The sequence below is a fragment of the Mirounga angustirostris genome, unplaced genomic scaffold (assembly GCF_029215605.1).
Source record: "Mirounga angustirostris isolate CCGP_5_RB_7025 unplaced genomic scaffold, mMirAng1.0.hap1 SCAF_12, whole genome shotgun sequence".
Classification (NCBI taxonomy): domain Eukaryota; kingdom Metazoa; phylum Chordata; class Mammalia; order Carnivora; family Phocidae; genus Mirounga; species Mirounga angustirostris.
In genome coordinates this window covers 35,246,226-35,267,307 of record NW_026991720.1, presented here as the reverse complement: position 1 = coordinate 35,267,307, position 21,082 = coordinate 35,246,226, and the positions used below count along the sequence as shown (strand labels likewise).

Below are 21,082 nucleotides of genomic sequence, written 5' to 3'. Positions count from 1 at the left end.
CGGAGGAGAGGCGGCTCCGCACGCAGTGTGTGTACAGTTTGCATTGCCAACAACACGCGCGCGCGGCCGGGTGCGCGCGCCCGCCAGCGCACACTCACACACATAGACACACATACAGACACACACACAGATCCGGGTGGGGGGAGAGGCAGCGCGAGACAGCGCGAGCCTCCGAGAAAGCGCGAGACACGCCGGCGCGTGCAGCTCCGCGGCGGCCGCTGCGCCCCGGCTCGAGCCCCGCGCCACCCGCAGCCCGCCCGCGAGCGCCCGTCCCGGTTATTTATGCGGCGGCCGCGTCTGCTGGCTGCGGCTTCCTCCGCCCCCCCGCCCCAGGGCGCGCCCCCCACTCGCGGCAGCAGCTGCCGGGACTCGCTCGTGGGTGTGTTGTTTGGGGGCTTCTGCCTCGGCGCCGCGGGTGCCACCTCCCGGGACGCTGCCCAGGCGTCCCAGGTCGCGGTAAGTTTCTTCGTCCTCACTCTGGCGCGCTGCACCTCCGCACCCCACCCCGTCCCAGCCACCTCCACGCCGGCCCGGGCTGCGACTTTACTCTGCTGCGCGCTCCTCCGGCGGCGGCGGCGGCGGCGGCGGCGGCGGCGGCGGCAAAGTTTCGCCCCAGCCGCAGCGCTCGGTGCGGCGGGGCGGGTGTGACATGTGTCAAATTTCGGCTCAGCGTCGGGGTCGCCTTCCGGACCCAACATCACCACTTGTTGTTCTTTTTCATTTTGCGTTGTGATGGGGGAAGGGAGAATCGACAGAGGGGAGATTGCAGTTGGCTCACGTATGATTTTTAGTTTTGAATATGCAAAATATTGCCTCGTCCAGAGGGACCGCGGCTGGAGGAGAATGTGTGTCGAAACACCAGATGTGTGTTTGTTTACTCTTTTATTTTTATTGTTTGTTGTCTCTTCCTTTTCCTCCCTTCCCCCCTTACCCCTGGGAGGAGAAACAACAGTAAAAACATCTGGCGGTTGGAAGCACACACTTTATTGATCCAACTGCTGACCTTTATTTACTCAATTGGGCAAGTGCATGCAGCTCGTCCGTCTCTAAGTTGGGCGCTTCAGCGTTCATTTAAGAAGTACTTCCCTGGGAACTAGAGGCGGAGAGGGGACACTCCTGTTTCTCGAGTGAAGAAACTCCTGGCCCCTAGTGCTGCTTCGGATAATGGTGCATCTTGACTGCTGCCCCCGATCACGCTCTTTCCCCTGTCCACAGTTAGCAGGACCCGCTTCACGCGGGAACTCACCTAGTCTTACTTTTACTGTGCTTTAGAAAGGTCTCCTCACTCTGTGGGTGGGTTTAGGGTGAACTCGCACCTCCCGGTTCTTTAGGGAGGGAATGTGGGAGGGGCGCGGGCACCTTGCGGAGAAAGGGAGGGCTTCTCGGTTGTCTTTTAACCTGTAAGTCCGTGGAGGCCCCGGGCGAGCGGAGGGCAGTCGGGAGCGCGGGGTTGGCTGTGACCCCAGCAGAGCTCCGGTCCCGACGGCCCTTCGCGCTCGCCGCGGCTCACATGCGGCGGCTGCACGGCGGGACCCACTGGGTGGCCGCGCGCGCCGCCAGCGCGTCGCCCGCGTGTCTCCCGAGCGCCTCTCCCCGCCCCGCAGGCCAGGACGCGCCCAGACACCCCGACCTCTGCGCGAGCGTCGTCGTGGACCCTCGCTTGCTGAGGGCGTTTGGGCCTGTCTAGAGCAGGGAGGAAAAGTTGCCCTACTATCCTCAGCCTCTGAGACCTCGTAGGTAAGTCTCTCAGGGCACCGGGCGCGTGGGGTGACACCGATTAGGAGGAACGGGAGGGGAAGGACACGTGCGAGTCTGGGGCTTTTGAGAGCGCAACCGGTGCGAGTTTTGCATAGGGACGACTCCAGAGAGGCCAAACTGGACACTTGCTCAGGGGGCTCCTCAGACTCCGGAATCCCCAAGGATCTAGACCCATCTGTGTATTTGTTTATTCAGCTTTTTAACCAACAGATTTAAACCACTTAATGGACAGCTGCTATCTGTAATGCTTCAGCCCCACCCCCACCCCCATTTTCTCTCACCACATGTTGAAATCCAGTCAGTTTCTTGATCTTGAGGATTATTCCTTGAGTACTGTTTGCTCCCAGGTGGGCAGGCGTTCCCGACGTGGCCTGGGTGAGTGCTGAGAACGGCCCCGGAGGGAGAAAGGGTGTGAAAGACCTGTGGGAGTGTGTAAGATGTGTACATATATAGTCATCATGGATTCAGAAGTGCTTAAAGAGCTACCTCCCCAACGTGCCCAGAGTCTACTTGGAAGAATAATTAAGTAGGAGCAGGTAAGCCGAGGGGAGAAAGCGACGCCCTGGTGTCAAGTAGCTGAAGTGGACGTTTTCCAACTGGAAGTGTTTGGAGAGGTTAACTTTTAGAAAACAAAAGTTTGCCTGGAAGGCACATCTTTGCACGCTCTTCTAACTCAAATAATTTGGCTAGGCAGCAGTGGAGACAGGAGGGGTGTGTTTAATAGCAAGTCCATGTTAGAGGTCAACACTGAAGCAAGGATGAGCTTTCAGATATTTTCCTCTTCAATCTTGCATTGCGGCGTACCTCGGGAAATGTTTTAAAGTTGTCAAGGGGCCTGTTTATCTTTTCTGTCACTATGAGTTCTGGATAAGTATATTCTCAGTGTAGTGGAATTTTAAAATGTAGTGTTTGTTTAGTAGTGTTAAACAATTAATTTACAAATTTGATTTATTTGTGTATGCCATTAATAAAGCAGGTATAAAGTTATATACACGATGATCATTAGGGTCATAAAATTTCATTTTGGTTTTGAAGATTTTTAAAAGTCGTTTTTTCTTTCCTTCTTTCCTTCCTCCCTCCCTTCCTCCCTCCATTCATCCATCCCTCCCTTCCTTCCTTCCTTCCTTCAATTTTTATTGCCTAACTATACCCGTGTTCAATGGTTGTTCAATTCAGTACTGCTTAAGAACCCCACTATTTCATTGTTACCCAAAACTAAGTGAAATAAATGTTTAATTGTGATTAAGTTACTAGCTTTTAAAGAGGAGACTGGAAACCTGATGATACATCCCTGTAGGTAAGGGAGAGAGGACGCTCAAATTTAAAAAGATCAGCATAAAGTTCACTATTGGAACACTTTTTACCATTCAATTTAAACAGTACAATACATGCTTTCTTTTTATACATAGATTATTAGTATGTTACTATTGCACTACAATGGGTACTAGAATAATCGAAGGAAATTATGTACAAATAACAATTATGAACTATTTTTAACTGTTTATCAAAATTTCTCAACTTATATTTTGGGATTCAGAGTGATGGAAATTTTAGACTTGAATATTGTTTTCATAGAATGCATACTCTGGGTGGAAGGAGACCTTTGATTGCATTAAGACATGAATAGATTTATTAATGGTTGTGTCTAAATAAACTGTCATCAAAGTTTTATTTCTTTGCACTGATGATAGTACAGTGGTTTTGCTTTTACAAATAAAATAAATCCTTGTAATATTATAAAAACCTAAATAGGGGGAAATTGTTGTATGTGGCACACCATAAAAATAGGAAAAAAGGTGAACTTTAAATTTACAGATAACCTGTAATGAGAAGTTCTATTCCTTTTGTACAAGCGAGAATTTAAAAACATAGACCAACTCTCTTTGCATAGCTATTGGAATTATACTTTATGAAAAGTATATTTAAATATGTGAAAATAACTTCATGGTTTGACTGAGACTCATAGGGCATATAACAGTGTAATGAACTTAGCCAGACAAATTTACCAGACATTTTTATTTCAAGAGAAAATGTGAGGGATACAGAACTCAATTACATAAAGGGCATATTATTTGTAATATTTTTAAGGATTTATAGCTGGCTCTGCCTCATCACCCTTGTCTATTTCTGTGTTGATAGTCTCATGTTAGATCAGCTATTAGTTATAATATTGATAGAAAACTGAATGGTGGAAGTGGTCACATATTTTCTGCCTCTCTAAATTAAGTCAGAAAGAAGCCATTGACTTGTAAGAAGACAATGTCACTAAGAAGTTCTCTTGACATGATTGTTGTTAGACAAAATTGCAAATCACCGTTGAATTCAGAAATAATAACAATTTCATTACAATTACTGAAACTAATTCTTGACCCACTTAAACTATTTTTTTTCTTTAACTTTGTGATAGATGATAGTACTCTTAGTGATAAATGAATGGATCCCAAATGTTCTAACCAGTGCCCAGATTCATACTGCCCTTTGAATAAAATAAATCCTGTTTCTTAAATCAGGCCCAGTGAGAGCTTAAGATTTACATAGATTTTCAAAGTAACTTTAATTATGTACCCCCTGATTCATAGAGTTCTAACAAACTTGATCAGAACCAACCCAGAACGACTGTTGCATATTTTAAGGGTCTGAAAAAGTAATCCAGGTGCTTGCAACTTCCCTTAAACATATTCCTGTGTTTATGATTCATAGAGAATCTAATGCCTAAATCAAATGTTATATGCCATAGTTTACTTTAGTTCTATTCCTTCTTTAGATGATGTAAATACCTTCTTAGATCCAACTTTGATATCTCTTCATATACTTGGCTTCCAGTCATATCACTTCTATAGTCTTTATCAAGTAAAATACTCTAGGTTCTTAGAGTTTTTTCTTTTTTTTTCTTCATGAGGCTTAAGTCTTTTTCATTACATTTTTATGGAGTTCTTCTAGAACTTTAGCTTCTTCATTTGTTTTTCAGAACCTGCAAGTGGACCCCATTAATATTTCTTTCAGCAGCCTAACTAAGCATAGTTTGGGGGGATTGTCTAAAAATACTATTACTTTTTTTTCCCTTAAGCTCAGCATTGCTTATGTGAAAATTCATTACTATTGAATTACATAAATTCTCACATAGTAGAATATTATTTCCTGTGGAATATTCTTTCCCTGTGGGTATTCTTACCTATTAAAATAAATGGGTACTTATTTCCATTTGCTGACTTACTTTTGCCTTGTCATTGCCTCTGATGTACTTTTGTATATAGTCTTTTGCTCTGCTCAGTGTATTTATCCATACCCCACCCCCAATTTTCCAGACAAAACAAACAAAAAAGAGAGTACTTTTGGTGAAATGTGAGGAACTGTTGTGACTAATTAAAAGGTTAACGTTAGAACATTGAGATGCTGGAGAGGTCCTTAAAGAAGATTTAGATGCATTATGTTCCAACACTATTAATATTAAGATGAAAAAGTAAACCTATATGTATGTGGTGACTTATTTTCAGTATGTATTAAAACTCTTTTCTCTATATAGATGCTTCAGTAATTTGCTGTTTTCTCGAATGTGGTATTACTAAGTATTATTCTAATTCTTAGGAGCATAATTTCAATTTTATAATTGGAGTGACTGGGAATTTGTGTTTACCTATACAGTTTGCCAAGCAGCCAAATTAAGAGTATCAGGGCTCAAAAAGGAGGTAGACTGTTATCTCACCCATTTCATTTTCAAAGCTACATTATATTTTAATGTTTTACAGCTTTGGATCCTAATACTTTTTCAATTTGTAATTATGAACTTTGTTTACTCTTTCTTGTATTTCTTCACCTGTCCAACTTGCTTTCTATGAACAATTGAAATTCTGTGTTACTTCAATTTATATAATTTTATCTAAAACACATTTTCTCCATAAATTATTTATGCAGGCCAGGTTCAACCTTATAAATTCCTTGATATTTGAAATATGTATTCTTGGACCTATACTCTACCAATTTAATTCAATTTCCCATTCAGTTGTATCCTTCCCTCTTCCTACAATCTACCAGGGATCTCTAGGACATACCTTCTTCCCATTATATTGACAAATATGTCTTCATTCCTGTCTCTGTGGCAAATTATTTTTATTAGCAAAAGCAAATAAAATTTAAATGTTGTAAAAGCACATTGCTGTGAAGCAAATGAATCCCCAGGGATTTAAAAGCTCTCAGCATTTTTAGTTTATTAATGTTCCTAATTTCTCTTGATTTCTATCTTGGAAGGCTTAAAATATACTTTGTGGAAGACAATGTTGACTTAAAATTTATTTAAGTTTTTAGTGTTTCTTTTTAAAGATCTTTTAACATAAGCCTAAAAGATTTATACCATGAGAATGTTATACTTTTTTAAAGGAAGTTAAGGAAATTAACTTTGAATTCCTCAAATAAGGCATGCTACTAGAAATAGTGTAAAGTTTCTGTGGTATTCATTTCTTCTCAACTGTTATAATGACATTTTCTGTGAGAGTTTTTTTGTATTATTTTAGTTTTGTATCATCTTGGTACAGATACACAACTACAGCCATCATTTTGCAACTTTTTCTCAATTTAAAAAAATAACAAACTTTCTTAAAGTGTATTTTAGGGGGTAAGAAAAAAATCAGTGGTAGACATATTTCAGAGAAAGCATTTATAAAATTTCTCACTGGCAGATAGCGAGGAGAAACTTATAGTACACTAATCCAAATAGCTTAACATCTTAGCATATGTAGACTGTCATAAAATCATCTCATTTAAAAAAAAGATCCCCAACATCCTTAAGAACTATTCCTCACCATTACTTCACCCAAAGTTATGTTCCAGGATTTGGGTGATCTATATCTGTATGCCTCTAGCTAACTCTTTACTTTCTTTTTTGTCTTCGATTTTTTTTTTTCCCCTTTCTCGGTCTGCCTTTAGTTTAGCTAAGTGCCCCCTCAAAAAAAAAAAAAAATCTTGTTTTATACATCTAGTTGGTACCAGCGCCGCTACCCATCTGATCAGATAGACATCATCATCTCCTCCCTGAATTGTTAAATAGCAGGAGCTATTTATCTCCCTCTTCTCTCTCTAGGCACCACAGTTTGTTCCCCACACAGCATAGCGATCTTTTAAAAATATGTGATTATGTCACTCGTCTCTATAAACCTTCCAGCAGCTTCTTATGTCCCTGAGAATAAAAGACAAAGACCTTATATAAGTCCATGTTATTTGACCCCTGCTACCTATCTGACATTCTTTCCTAGCATTTTCCTCTTGTTCGGTCAACTCTCGCCACACTGGCTTCCTTGGTATTTATCAAAACAGGAGAAGCTGATTCCCGCCTCAGAATTTTTCTCTGTGTTCTCTGTCTGAAATGCTCTACAATCGGATATCTTCACAAATTTCATGCCTCTGCTCAAACATATCCTTATTGGAGAAGACTGTCCTGTATCAGATAACAAATCCTCATAGATCGTGCTTTGCCACCTTTCCGTACATTACTTTTCCCCACAGCACCATCGTCAGCTGACATTTTAGAAAGTTGTTTATTTATCGTATGTCCTCCCAATGAGAATATACTTTCCATGGAGCCAGGGATTTTGTTCTCTTCAGTGTTCTAACCCAATGCCTAGAACAGTGCCTTGCATCAGGTAACAGCTCTAAAACTAAATGAAAGAATGAATGAGTTGTTGGAGGTCCAAGAAATTACTACTGTCTATATCATTGCCTCACTTTCTGTGTGACTGAAATTACTTTTCACCTTACTTTCTCATCTTGCACTTATTTTATACCATATCACATTTGGGAAAACTGTTCACTACTGTATTGACCAAGATGTGGTTCTGCTCTCTGGTGGACCTACTTCAAGTTCAGTGTTTTGTATCTTTTTTATTCCGATCTGAGAAACAATATTACACTTAACTTTTGAAAGGTGTGAATGGATGCTTATGTTTCTGGACAAGAACAAATGCTCAGTAGTTGAGTGCTACAATATAATAATGCTTATTAGTACAGTCAAAATGACATTTAATCATATTATTTCATAATTATATCTTAATATGAGTAGCATAGATAGGGTCCATAGATATTTCTAAAGGCTACATTATGGATACAACATTGGCATACAAAGTATTTCTGTGGGGAAGATGGGAGGAAAGGGGTTAAGCCAAGTCTCTTCTGAAAACCTTTAGATTTAGATGGCTTTCCTTCTTTGTGTTGGCACACACACCATAAATTTACAACTTCTCTTTTGTCTCATTCTTCCAGTATCTATCCTTAAATAGAGCAGATGGAGGATTTATGATTTGATGGAAGGTCCATCTCTCCAAATTTAAAATCTCACTCGAACTTGCTTAAATTGCTTTTGGATACCCATAACTGAGGTATGGGTAAGGGATACAACTTTCCATAAAACATCATACAAATACATATATTATTTTCTTTTTAAGTTTTTATTTAATTTACATTTCGTTAACCTACAGTGTAATATTAGTTTCAGGTGTACAATCTAGTGATTCAACACTTCCATATATCACCTGGTGCTCATGACAAGTGCACTCTTTAATCCCCATTGATTATTTTCTTATAAACCTAATGCTCTATAGATCTCCCTCTCACATATTATGTCCATATTTGAAATATGCACTAACCTGCTCAGCAATTTTATTTTAAATATCTTGAAAATAGGGAAAGGAGTCTCTAATCTTTTCTACTGATAATGAAGGAGGAGGGCTCTCTTCTTTGCCTCCCTTCTTCTCATTTTTCTTTTTCCCTTCTCCCTTCTCCAGACTGAATTATGAAATCTCTCAAAATCATTCTGATACTTTATTATACCATCAGTGAATGTGTAGCCCTTGGAAAACTGTGAAATAAGGCAAAGTGGGCTTTTATTACATAATTACCCCACTTTTTCCTTTTTAAAAAATTACTAACTTACATCTTTTGCTACTCTTCTCTGGCTCCTTAGACACCCAGTGCCCTCATGTTGCATCTGGCTATTCCAGTGTATTCTCCTTCCCTTTCTGAATTGGAAATTTTGTATTAAAGCACTTCTTTAGTAATAATAATGCATATTAGAATGTGAATGAAGATGGATTCTTCTGGAAAGTATACTTATTATCGCAGCTAGTAAAATAGTCAGTTGGTTTACTATGCAGTGTTCTGTGTTAAGTGCTACGAGACTTGCATTCTGGTACTTGGTCTGTCTGTAACTATTGTGTGATGTTGGGTAGGTTATTTCCTCCAACATTAAAAAGAGCCTGGATTAGTTTTTAGATTATTTCCAATTAAATTCTTTTTTGAAATACATAGAACCAAATTTGAAGCTGTGAACATGTTCTTCCTTTACAGCCATAAACACACATAAATGAAGGAATGGAAGAAAAAGATAAAAACAATTAAAACTAACAACAGTTACCACAAATAACTTTGCTTATGCAGCTCAGGAGGACTCAGTTAAAATTCAAAAGTATTATTCTTCTATTATCTTAGCCCACTGGATATTTTCACACCACTCCTCCCCTTCTCTGTCAGGAATGGAGCCTCCCCTCGTTTAACCAGAACACTGAAACAAGCAGAGAAGGTAGAGTGGACACGGGGTTGATCATGTTTGGGTTAAGAAGAATAAATAACCACCTGGCATTCTGTCCCCTGAAGTGTGTGTCATTAACTTTCCAAAATATTAATTTCTTCACAATTTTGCTTTGGTCCTGTGCTCATTCATATATTTAGCTCGAGGCGTCACCAATCCAGAAATAAAGTGTGGAGTTGGATAAGCTGTTTGATAAACTTTGTCTTTTAAAATTAGAGCTCCCCTTTTTGATGGACTTCACACACACAGACATACATTTTTAGAACCCACATAAAATGTCGGGCTGCCACATGGTCCAGCCTATGCATTGTGCTGCTTTAAAGGAAACACAACTCCCAGCTGCAGGAATACTACATACCTTTGGTGCAGTTTGGCTTAAAGGGAGTGACACGGTTTTATACAGTGTGCCACATAGGAAGTTTTGCCCCAAATCTCTTGAGGCATCTTTCTTCTTCTCCTGGGTACTGCTAAAAAGTTTTTAGAGCCTCATCTAGATCAGTCCTTCACTGCTCTGCTGCCCCATCCACCCGTTGTGCAACACATACAGTCGTACCAAGTGTATACACCCCATGAAGTGTGCCCTCCCGTCATGCAAAGTGTGGTCTCTTTCTTTATTCCGGCTGCTTTTCTTGTGGCAATCAAGGTTTGTCTTGATGCAGACAAACAAGGAGAACAGCAACAAAGATTCCTTCTCAGAAGGTAAGGGATTATAAGTCCTGGGAGTTTCTAGCAGTGATGTAAGCTTGCAAACATGCACATTTCAATGTGTTTTACCTTGTCCTACGTTATAGAGAATGTATATTCCTGTAACTAAAAATAGAATTCACTGGACAGCCTGACTTTGTGTTGTCCCAAATAAAATAATTTTAAATCTATAATTTTGATCAATTTGTAATATTTACTTCTGGAAAAGCATGCTTTTAAGTTATTTTATCCTTCTAATTCTTTGCTCTTTTGTAGTTTTCATAAATGTCCAGCTATCTCTTACCCTACATGTCTGTTGCTCATACTATTCCACAAACAGGAGAAAGGCAACGTGATCTGTTATGTCTAATTGGTACTTGATTTTACAGATTTGTTCTATATCCTTTTAATTGTATCCTGAAAATATATCATTTCCACTGGGCTGTGACAATGCCAGATTCTAAAATATGACTAAGTACATGCTTACTCATATTGCTATATTAAAGGAACATTGTCATAAGTTTTGTTTTCATCTTGAGAGACAACTTGTTTTTCTGACTATATAAGATCAAGGTTTAAGTGCAAATGTACAATGAAAGAGAATATATGGTAACAACCTATGAATACATAACTAAGAAAAATATTTAATGTTTATTTTCTTATTCCTAGATTATGTTTCTTATGAGAGGATATTTAAGAAAAGGAATGTGAATGAATAATTTTATTTTTACATGTTAACTATTCTTGAGACAGTAAAAATATATTTATTTATTTTTAAAAAATGTATCTGGCTATACATTTGACCTTTCATTTTAAAATAATATGTTGGGGCACCTGCGTAGCTCAGTCGGTTGAGCGTCTAACTCTTGATTTGGGCTCAGGTCATGATCTCAGGGTCCTGAGATTGAGCCCAGCAACAGGCTTCGTGCTCTGTGGGAAGTCTGCTTGGGATTCTCTCCCTCTCCCTCTGCTCCCCCCCAGTGTTCATGTGCTCTCTCTATCTCTCAAATAAATCTTTAAAAAATAATAATATATTGGCTATTATATTGTAGAAATGATTCTGGTAATTTTCTTTTATGTGTCTATTTGATGACACAAACCATATTTTAATTACTCATCATTATAAAGTTGTTTTAAGCTCTTTAATTTCATTCCTTTTTTTATTAAAGATAATTTATATATGGTAAAATTCACCCTTTTAGTGTAAAGTTCTGTAAATTTTGACAAACATAGATACTTATGTAATCACCACCATAGTTAAGATATAGAACAGTCCCATCATGCTACAAAATTTTTCCGTGTGGTTTTTAGTCAACCCTTCCTTTTATCCTCCAGGCCCTGATAACTGCTGATCTATTTTCTGTCCGTATAGTTTTGTCCTTTCAAGTCTTTTTTTGGGCAAGTTTTTACACTGTATAAATTTATGGGGCCTAGTGTGTTACTTTGATACATTTGTATATTATAACATGATTGGCGTTGTAGTGATATTTATCATATTACATAATTGTAGTACCATATTGTTATCTATATTCATTATACACTAGATTTCTATGGCTTATTTACAAGCAAGTTACAAGTTGGCACCCTTAAATAAAGTCGGTCTTAATCTCTAACCCCTGTCCCCTGGTAACCACCACTTTACTTGCTGTTTTTTATAAGTGTGACTGGTTTAGATTCCACATAGTAATATCAGACAGTAATTGGCTTTGTCTGACTTATCTCACTTAGCATAATGTGCTCAAGGTCCATCCACGCTGTCACAAATGGCAGGATATGGGGCACCTGGGTGGCTCAGTCGGTTAGGTGTCTGCTTTTGGCTCAGGTCATGATCCCAGGGTGCTGGGATCGAGCCCCGCATCGGGCTCCCTGCTCAGCGGGGAGCCTGCTTCTCCCTCTCCCTCTGCTAGCTACTCCCCCTGCTTGTGCTTGTTCTCTCTCTCTGTCAAATAAATAAATAAAATCTTAAAAAAAAAAGTGGCAGGATATCCTCCCTTCTTATGGCTGAATAATATTCCATTGTATACATATACCACATTCAAGTCTGTCCTATAAATAGAATCATACAACATGTAGCCTTCGGAGTCAGGCTTCTTTCACTTAGCATAATGCATTTGAGATTCATTTGTGTTGTTGTGCTGTATTTTTTTTTTCCTCCACAGTAATGTATTTGCTTGTTCCCGTCGTAGTTTTCTTAGGAGTTTAGAATTCTCTCATTTTCCATTCAAATATATTTTTATATAGCCTCAAATTTTATTTTGCCTTATGAATTGGCATGGCTTATAAACAAGAGACTTTACTGGTTCATCATTTCTAAAAATCAGTTTTGGGGTCTTTACCATAGTTCTCGTCCCTCGCTCCTGCTCCCACCCCTGGTCTCTCTTGCTTTCATACTTGCTTTCCTTGTTCCCACAGATGTTTGCTGTTCATGTCTTTTCACTCCTTGTCATCTGTTTGTTTGGAGTATATAAGACCCATCTGGTAGCCAGTTCTTAAAGAAGAAAGAAGCTCATCATCAGTTGTTTAATAATGCTTTTCATTTATTCATTCACTTATTTGTTTATTCCTCAATCACTGGTCATCCACCAATTTCTGTAAGTGGCAAAAGAAGTAAGAAGAATCAAAGAACCCTAGAAGTGAAAAGAGGCTTTGAGATCATGAAATTAATTTTCCATCCTCCCTTCCAAGCCAGATGAGAGATGGGGCTCAGGTTTCTTAACCAGGAGCCTTTGTCAAATTGTCAAATTGCTGTAGTGTATGGAAAGGGAATAATCAAAGAGGTAAATCGAAGGGTCAGGTGGGCTGCCAAGAGCAAATTGTCAGTCCGAAGGGGCTAGCTGGGCTGAAATGGAACAGAAACCAAGGAGTGAAAGATAGCAGTGAAAACAGACAAGAAGCCTGGAGAAACTTCTGGTGGGTTGGCTTTTTTAACAGACAAGAATTGAGCAGTCAAAAGACATCTGGATGTGAAGGAGGTGATCCCCATGGCCATAATTCTGGCTAGTGGCTTTCAAAAACTTCCATGAATGAAAAATTTTTATCTTAACATCCAACATTTGAAAAAATTTAATTCTTCAGAAGTTCTTCCTTACACTGAGTTAGAATCAGCCATTATTTCTAGCTCTACCCTTTGAATTTACACGGAGTATTTCCCATCGATAGCTTTGTCGATGTCTGAAAACTTTCATTTCCAATAAATCTTATCTTTCTCAAGCTAAAGAAGTCTGGTTTTCCCCATTATACTTTATATACTATATGGACTTATTTCATTCTTCACAGTTTTGATAACTCTCCTCTGGGTATGCTTCTGTTTGCCAGAGTTTCCCTTTAAAATGTACCCAGAGCTAAATACCACACCAGGAGTGCAGCCTGATGACACAGAACACGTTGAAAATTTATCTCCATTTTTTTTCTCTGACCTAATAACAATTCATTTTTTAGTCATGTTACATTGTTACTAGAATTGTAATTCACTTTATATAAGTTGCCATGAATAAACAATTTGAATAGTTTATTTTAAAAATAGGATTTGTGGGACGCCTGGGTGGCTGAGTCAGTTAAGCATCTGCCTTCGGCTCAGGTCATGATCCCAGAGTCCTGGGATCCAATCCCGCATCGGGCTCCCTGCTCAGCGGGAGCCTCCTTCTCCCTCTGCCTGCCACTGCCCTGCTTGTGCTCTCTCCCTTGCTCTCTCTTTCTGACAAATAAATAAAATCTTTAAAAAAATAGGATTTGTATGTCTTTTAAATTCTTCTTTTACAAAGTTTAGTTACTCAACATGTCAAGATCTAAACAAAATCCTGATTCTGTTCTCTGTGTTAGCGACTGTGTTGTCCATAATTCGATTAATACATTTCTGTAGCTCTATTCGATTATTTATAAAAATATTGAGCAGAATAGGGTTAAGAATGGAGCCTTTACTAAAGTTAGTGAACATGGTGGGTTCTTTCGCTTGTCATTAATCCTTTGGATGTGATTGTTTACCTACCTGTATACATTGTAAAGTAATCTTAATGGGTAGCATTCATTGAGCAGGTAGTTTAAATAGGCATTTTCTAAGCAATTTGTGTGCATTGATTCATTTAATCTTCATAATACCTTTATAAGGAGGTACTGTTATTTCCCCCATTTTACAAATGGCAAGCTGAGTTGTGAAGGATCTGAAATTTCACCCTACTTGGAAGCTAAAAAGTAGCCAGCACTGCTTTGTGGATGCTTGTGGAAGACCTAAGACTTTGGGGTCAGAGACAGAGGACTTTATTACCCCTGGTAAAGCAAATAGTGTGAGCTTCTTGATTCTTTTTGGTTCCTCGCACTGCCCCCCCCCCCGCCCCCCCAGTCCCACAGGAGTTCGGCAGAGTGGCTCAGATTCATGCTGCACACTCAGTTATATCACTGATGAGGAATGCCAAGTTTAGGAACGCAGATCTTTTATAACGGGCCATAGGTAAACTTTCCCTTTGTTCCATAGGGAGATACTGTTTCTGTCTTCAAAGGCTATTTGCTATACAAACATTTGTGGAAAGATAGTCTAGAACAAAAGCTGCCAGTGCCTTTGCTCACAACACATGTAGAGACACAAGAGACCCATGAAATTTGCCTCTTCTCCCAGATATTAAGAAATTTCCCCCAAGTAGGGGCGCCTGGGTGGCTCAGTTGTTAAGCGTCTGCCTTCTGCTTAGGTCATGATCCCAGGGTCCTGGGATCAAGCCCCGCATCGGGCTCCCTGCTCAGCGGGAAGCCTGCTTCTCCCTCTCCCACTCCCCCTGCTTGTGTTTCCTCTCTTGCTTTGTCTCTCTGTCAAATAAATAAATAAAATCTAAAAAAAAAAAAAGAAATTTCCCCAAAGTTACACAAATAATAAGTGGACATACCCCAGGTTGGCCATGAGAGACTTTTCTCTATACTTTTCTTGGTCCAGCTATTATATAGCTCCTGCATTTCTTTGATTCACTCATCTAGTAGCATGTCAGAAAAGGAAACAGGTTTGGCATGGCTTATTTTTAACAAATCCATGGCAGGTTTTTTTTTTTTTTTTTTTTTTTTTTAAATTTAAGTGCTCACAAACCATCTGTTTAGTAACCTGTTCTAGAATTTTGTTGAAGAATAATGTCAAGATCACTGATCTTCATTTTCTAGAATCCTTTTACCTTAAAAAAATAAAATAGCACTTGCCCTTCTTACGTATTATGCCTGCTGTCCTGTTGTTTGTAACTCTTATGGGTTATCAGTATCGTTCTGTTATAACATTTACTTTTAATACCCTGAGATTGTCACCCATTGGTCATGCATACCTGAAGTTATTTGAAGTGTTTCATTTTTCTCTTACTAATTCCTGAGCTTTAGTTTTCTTATTAATCATATTTGATTTTCCATTTTAGTTTCAACACTTTCCTTTTTGGTGGAGAATGTAAAAACCACCTAAGATTCATTTCAGTTATCTGATAATATACCATTGTCACCAAACAGTAGGCTCATGTCTTCTTTAATATTTTTTCCCATACCTAAGTAAGATCTTGAAGTGTTCTTAGATTTTTGTGGGGGGAGGAGGAGGTTGCTTCGACCCATTTTAAGTATTTATTAAAGCTTTGAGTCATGTTTCTGTACTATTCCTTGTCAGGTGATTTTAATTCTGAGGTCAAATACTCCTTGTATAACTCTGATTTTTTTAAGCTGTTTTCTAATTTTTTTTTTCTTTTTAGTGGCTTCTCAGGCTGGCCATAGGGCCATAACTTCACTTTCAGTAACTCATCATTTCATAGATATTTATCCCAAGCCATTTTTTATTTTAGAGTTTCATGCCAAGCCATCATATATTAGGGGAAGGCAAATTTTTTCTATAAAGGGCTAGATAGTAAATATAGGTTTCGTGGGCCATAGGTCTCTATCACAGCTATTCAACTCTGCCATATAATTTAGAAGCAGTTATGAATGATACCTAAATGAATGAATGTGGCTGTGTGACAGTAAAGTTTGTTTATGGACACTAAAGTTTACATTTCATATAATTTTCATATTTCACAAAATTATTCTTCTTTTGATTTTTATTCAACTGTTTAAAACTATAAAAACCATTCTTACCTCATAGATCATCCAAAATCAGGGAGTGAGCCACTTTTAGCCCATGGATTATATTTTGCAATACACACACACACACACACGCATATAAATAAATATTCATATAAATGTAGACATAGTTTTTTTTACTTATGTTACTAAAATCCATGCCACATTTATTCACTGGCCTGGAATTATGAGCTTAAAATTGACATGGACGTCTAAGAATTCTGTGACAAATTCTTTCATGAGAGTTCTTCCCTTTTCACTGCTATTCAGGCCAAGGTAGTAATTCTCCTCATGGCTTCTTAAGCTGTCAGAGAGAAGAAATTATTTGTACGCCAGTAATTTATTAGATGCTCAACTTTTGTCATTATGAGTATCACAGTATAAATCTGGAGACTAAAGTGCAATGATCAAGTGAGTCATGAGAGGTCTAGATAGTGAGCCAAGAATGTCTTTCACATGAGTTTTCCAGAGGTCAGGGCAAGACAAAGATGTCAGGAAGGTCCCCACACAGGTTGAAGAGTCATGAAGCATCACAACTTTAAGTATGAGACAAAGCTTTGGCACGACTCAAGAGCTTTTTATGTATGCTGGCAAGTGAGGGTATGGGTAGATCAGAGGCCCGGGGTACAGTTAGATGAGTGAAGTATCTGGCTGGAATGGGAAATTTGAAAACTGCTCTCCATCAGTCAGATGGCTATTTAACTAGATTTGCCCTTGTGCCTTTGTGTAAAGAGGATCTCCTTCTGTATTTACTTATGGTGACCCTGTAGCTAGGTTTTTCTGTTTATGTGTTCTGCTGTTTCTTTATATTTTTTAGGTTAACTAAAGCCAATCTTGCAGAGTCTGTCTTGGGGAATGTTCCTGTTCTTATTTTTGATATAAACTTTGTAGATTACATACTCTTAGCTGGAGGATACGGGAAGATGAATGAAAAGACTAAGAATGAGGAATAGTTCTTTTCCTTGATGTTCTTTCTTCCTTGCTGTGGGCTAATCCACAGTACTCAGCTAACTAGACTCTTTTTTTTTTTTTTTTTCCTGTTCAGAATACACATCTCTTTTTTTGACAGGATAACATTTGTTACTTTATCGTGTGAAACAGTTGTATTTTGAACAACATCATTTCTGGTTTTTTTCCTTGGAATTTTAATCCTTTTTTGCTTCCACTATTCAATGTTTTGAATAAGCAATTTGTGATTTTTGATGCCCACCTAACTGATAATACCCATTCCTCCTAACCTTTCCCTGTGAACTCATTTGAATTTTCCTTGTTTTCTTTGACCTAAGAGTACTTATGTGAACTCTTTTCTTGTCATTTTAAGCTCAGAAAATGTATCTCTGTCATATAATATTGAATTTTCTTGTGAAATATTTTAGTTCAGAACTATATGAATTTTAAGTTTCTATTAAACATTTTTGGGTCATTGGCCTAGGTGGCTGCCATCTTATTGAGTGAGAGTCCTTTTTACAGTGTAGTATGTGCTACTTTACCAAAGTCATCATCAGAATCACTTTCAGAAGAGAGAGTTTTAGAATAAAGCAAGAAAAATACAGGCCAATCTCTTAGAGTTAAGGCAACAGTAAATGAAATATTTATGAGTCAGGGCTTGGCTGTATGAGAAAATACAGACAAGCCTGTGGTTTCATTACATTACTTACAGTATTTGTGTGACCTAAAAAACGGAAAGTGCAAAAAGACCTAATGCAGTCAGGTACAGGGGCCGCTGAGATATGCATCACTAATGAACTGCTCTGGTCTTCCTCAGGGAGCCAGGTACTCTTTTTATATTTTTGAAAATGCTAATAGCAAACAAGGAAATACAACTAGAGGTAAAAAAAACAAAACAAAAACAAAAAACACACAAAAAAACTTGTTTGATGAAATAGGTGATATAAATTGAAGAAAAACTTAATTGTAAAACTATTACTATGTCTATTTGTAGCCCTTATTTCTGTAAATAAAGAGCTATACTGTTGTCATTTTTAATCAAATTTTCACAAGAACATTTAGTCATTTTAGTCGATTTAAATTTCAATATGTGGTAGTAAAAGTTAAAGTAAATTTAGAGTGTTTTTTGATGTGGCACTTGAATTCTCCCATGGAAAATACCTATGAAAATTATGACAGATCAAGCTAAATATATTATTAGTTGAAGAAATTATCTGTACTGCTAGAAGATAGAAACATTTATTCAAATAAAGAGCCCTTATATGTTTTAACATAGTTTATAAAATGTTATAGATGATGCTGTTAAGGAAACATAGTAAGTATAAATAAGTGAAAAATTCATCTGTGATAATTTTGCTCGTTATGAGAATTATTTGGCAAAAACTGTTAAAATGCTTATTTCCGGGCCTAACCTGGATTGGTCTGATTCTTTAGTAGCCCTGGAGAGGGGCCAGGAGTCTGCATTTTTACAAAATATGAATTAAATAAGGTGGAATGAAGACCATACTTTTAGAAACACTAGAGTAAAATGTTACATGGCATTTCTAAAAGCATTTTTTTAGAGAAAATAGGGAATAGAAATAAAACCCAAATTTCACTGGTCATCAGAAATAAAACTGATTTAGAATATAAAATATATAACTACTCCTATGAGAATAAATTAATAATCTCCAAAGATCTAACAAATTTTTACTTCCAATATTTTTGTTGATCCAGTGAGCATTTTGAGTTACTATTACTAATCTAAAAAAACCCAAAAAACTACAATGTCACATATAGAAAACAAATTGTAGAAGGGAGAGAATACTATTACCTTCCTTTAAAGTAAGAGACAAATGGTGGGGAAAGAGAGAGAATAAGAGAGAGAGAGAAATATAGACAGGGGTGGTTGTGTGTTGGTTTAAAGCCTGGGATATTTAAGTTTGTGAAGTTGTGAGTAAGTTGCTTTTGTGACACTTCGGTTAAAACAAAGTTTTTGGTTTTTGTCTTCATTGAGCTCAACTTATGCATTATCGTAGTGGTTGACTTAAAATTACAGAAAATAAAATGAAGATTATCAAAAGTATTTTAGTAAGTCTTTTTCAATCAAATGTATTTGATGTGTAGTCGGTTTGTTAGTTTGGCTGTTTGGAATTGGGAATAATTCTTCCCAGAGAAAGAGAATGTTCTAAATATCGATTAATTTGCAATGGGAAAATTGATAGGAAATTGTGTTCTAATACTGTATTGAATACAGAGAATTAATTCAGCTTATTTATTTTAAATGCTTGGGGTTGGTAACCTAGTTCATGAAACTCTTCCCAGCGAGCTAACGGGCTGTTTTTTGTTTTGCAAATTCCCCACCTCCTAGGAGAATATCACTTGGTTTCTGAACCTAGTTCCTCCAGTTTCCCTCAGGAAGTGGGTCTTCACATACAGTTGTCAGAGAGCAAAAATTTGCAATTTGAGGTACAGCTTTGGGTTTTGGGGGTGGGTTAGACACTTGAGCGTGACGTTCTCATTGTATAAGACGGCTGATGAAGACAGTAGAAAAGGAAATAAAGGGGGAAGGAAAGGGAAATAGGGCTCCCTTACCTTTTGCCTAGCAGTAAGCATGCTGCCTGGGCAGCCTTGGGGTGCATATATAGCAAGGGAAAGTGGTGTGCTCGTGGACGCCATCTTCAGAATACAGCTAGCTGGACTGCATGGGCAGTACAGGGATCAAGAGCCAGAACCAGTTGGTTAATCCTCTCACTTTTAGAGCATTAAGTCTCTTAACAAGCCAGAAGAAAGCAAAACAAAAGCATGGGGAAACAAAAGTGAGTCTGCTAATCTTTTTATTGCTGAATTCAGATACCTACCCAAAGCTCTGTAATGACCTGACTATGGACACTTGAATAGCAGTACTGACATTTCCTATTTGTAAAACATTTTATAGCTAATAAGGCTCTTATATTGCCTAATTGGATTGTTAAAATAATTCTGTAAGATAATTAAGGCAGATATTATATTACAAGATCTCTGCAGATGAGAAAATACTAGCAATTCTTATTTACCCAAGGTTATATAGCTACTAAATAGCGAAGCCCAGAGCGAGTCCTTTCCCTCTCCCTAGACTGGTGCTCTTTCCTCTCTGTATACCACACTGCTTCTCATGGATTGGGCATCCGAATCTTCAGAACGCCTGTTAGATGTTAACTGCGTGGAGGGCAAAAGCAATGTCTTCTATTCCTTTTGTAGTTCTTTGTAGCATGGGTGCACACAGCGGAGGCCCAGCAGGAATGTTTGTCAGTCGAGATGTGGGTTTGACACCATGGCAAGAGGAGGGCTTGGCATTAGACAGATGGAGAGCAAATCCTAGGCTCAGCCACATGCTGGCTGTGTGATCTTGGGCAAATTATTTGATCTCTGAACTTAAATTTCTCATCTGTAAAATATGGACGAAAATTCTGTTTAAAGGTATTATTTGTATGAGTTAAAAATAATATCTGTAAAGATCCCCACATAGTAACTGCCAGATAGTAGATGCCCTCCCTTCAGTGATGACTGTGGATCTTATAACTGCCTTTTTTCCTAGCTCCTCCCCCCACTATTTTTTTTTTTTCTTTTTCTGCAGGAGTATTTTGTTTGTCAGCTTTGGTTTGTCTGTTTTTCATCTTTAAAAAAAACAGTGCCAAGGTTTAAGATTGGGGCAACCCATTCTGCTATAGGAGTATCTGTCATACCGGGCCCTGTGAATTCTGAGGAATGGGAAGAAAGGAAAATACACCGTTTACCAGAAGCAAATATATCATGTTCCTCATTTTCTTGCCTCCTTTGGTCAGGCAGTTAAGTTAGAAACAGCTGATGTAGGAATATTCTTTAGAGGAAAATCTGCCTTTGTGGATGTGCTCAGAAGTCAAATAACTATCTCTGCCTGAATTAGTATATCCTTGGAAGCTTGAAACCTGAAACTTAAAAATTAATTTTGAATTTTGTTTGTGGTATTTGCAAGTGAAGTTACAATTGTTTATTCATGAAGTTCTCTGAAGCTATTAGATGTGGCAAAAGGAGATGTCCATTTTATTTTAAGATTGT

At 38.3% G+C, this 21,082-nt stretch overlaps 1 protein-coding gene across 1 annotated transcript in view; it reads left to right on the top strand.

The window, feature by feature from the left end:
• The first annotated feature begins 204 nt into the window (after window positions 1-204).
• The window catches only part of FOXP2 (forkhead box P2), a 547,142-nt gene continuing 526,264 nt past the window's right edge, over window positions 205-21,082 (top strand). The window contains exon 1 of the mRNA XM_045864381.3: window positions 205-456. The gene's annotated coding sequence lies outside the window, so the exon portion shown is untranslated. The remainder of the gene's footprint in view (window positions 457-21,082) is intronic.